The sequence below is a fragment of the Pundamilia nyererei genome, unplaced genomic scaffold (genome assembly GCF_000239375.1).
Source record: "Pundamilia nyererei isolate P.nyererei 1_Seehausen unplaced genomic scaffold, PunNye1.0 scaffold01099, whole genome shotgun sequence".
Classification (NCBI taxonomy): domain Eukaryota; kingdom Metazoa; phylum Chordata; class Actinopteri; order Cichliformes; family Cichlidae; genus Pundamilia; species Pundamilia nyererei.
This window is the reverse complement of record NW_005188500.1, coordinates 14,520-16,440: the sequence shown is the minus strand read 5'-3', so window position 1 is coordinate 16,440 and position 1,921 is coordinate 14,520. Positions and strand designations below refer to the sequence as shown.

Genomic DNA, 1,921 nt, shown 5'->3' with positions numbered 1-1,921 from the left:
GACAGTAGACAGTAAACTCATACCCACAGTGTCAAAAACATCTTTCAGTAAACGAGATGGGACCATATTCAGAATACATCTTGTGGGTTTCAAGTCGCACCGAACTGCAACAAGGGTTTTCCCTGTCACCCTGTCTCTTCAACCAAAGATCTGAAGAAGCTCTGGCCACATGTGTGTTACCAAAAGTCACAACCTTCAAGATTCAAGAGCTTTATTGTCAATACAGCAGTATACACAGTATACAGTGTGCCAAAATTCTGTTTCATCCTGTTCCCCCCATGGTGCCTTTGTAAGTATATGAAAGATATGTCTCCAAGAGATATAAAACTAGAAACAACAAATAAATAACGTGCTAAATCTTGGTAAAATTAAGGGATACAAAGGTACTAATTACTAACTATACAATACTAACTGTACGATAAACAAAGACAGGACAGAGACAATACAAAGTGGATTGTGCAGTGATATTGAATACCAGGTTGAGTCATTGTCAGGATATTACAGACGAGACACGACAAAGACATGTGCAAGATGCAAGATGTGCAAATGTAGTTTAGTTTAGATATGTGTTTAGTCCCTACGTGACTGAGTGTGCAAATAAGCATATTGTTCCCAGGTGGACTGTGTAAGTTTTTGTTGTTTTTGAGTTTTTTCACGAGTATTGTAAGGTGTTTGTAAAGGTGTATGTGTTTATCAGTCCTTTGGTGGTATCAAGTTGAGGGCTCTGACTGCTTGGGGGAAGAAGCTCTTGCAGTGTCTCCTGTTACAGTTTTGATCCTTCAAAACCGTCTGCTAGATGGAAAGAAGGAGAACGGTGCATGTGAGGGGTGGAAAGTGTCCTTCACTATGCTGTTCGCACGTCGGATGATGTGTCTGTCATAGAGTTGGGAGATGGGTGGGAGAGGGCCTCCAATGACCCTCTCTGCTGTCCTCACCATCCGCTACAGAGACTTCTTTTCAGCTAGGGTGCAGTTTCCTTACTAGATAGTGATGTAGCAGCAGAGGACCGATGTGAGGATGGGAGGAGGGAGACTGGCCTTCTTCAGTTTCCTAAGAAAGACACTTTTGGGCTTTCTTCATGATGCTGGTGGTGTTCAGGTTCCAAGAGAGGTCATCTGATATGTGCACACCCAGGAACTTCACACTGTTGACCATCTTAACAGCAGATGATGTGCAGTGGGTGTTGGTCATTGAGCTCTTCCTGACGTTAACAACCATCTCTTTAGTCTTCTGAACATTTAGAGACAGGCTGAGGTTTTATCTCTTAGTTAGAAAGTCCAAGATCCAATTGCAGAGGGGGGTGTTTATCCTTGTCAGTCCAACTTCTTTACCAGCTCCTGGGGAACGACTGTGTTGAATGCTGCGCTGAAGTCAGAAAACGGTATTCTGACATAAGTGTCCTTTTTGTCAAGATGGGAGAGAGAAAGGTGAAGAGCAGACAAAATGGCACCATCTGTGGAGGGGTTTGGGCTGTATGCAAACTGTAGTGGGTCCAGATTTGGTGGAAGTTGTGTATTAATGTGCCTCAATACCAGCCTCTCAAAGCACTTTGTGAAGATGGGCGTAAGTGGCACCGGCCGGTAGTCATTGAGTGCACTTCTTTGGCACCGGCATGATTTTCGTGGTTTTGAGGCATGCAGGTACCACAGCTCAGTGATGTATTTAACACAAAGTGAAGTGCAGAGGGGGGGATAGAGGGGCTTGAGCACCCGCCCCTTTCCTGATGGGTGCCCACAGTGCCCTTTTGTTGAGACAACTTTTTAAAAGAAAAAAAATTATTTTTTTTTTTATGTGTGTGTGCGTGCGGAGTCCTGTCTGTGCCCCTCAACAATAATATTTAACTATTAATCACAGTTTTGCTAAATAAAAGGATCTGGCTTGCATCAGTCACATGATCACATTTAACCAATGATCGCCCTTG

General features: G+C 43.6%; 1 protein-coding gene across 1 annotated transcript in view; it reads right to left on the bottom strand.

Moving 5' to 3' along the window:
* The window catches only part of LOC102215071 (NXPE family member 3-like), a 20,320-nt gene that overhangs the window by 5,380 nt on the left and 13,019 nt on the right, over positions 1-1,921 (bottom strand). The window lies entirely within an intron of this gene.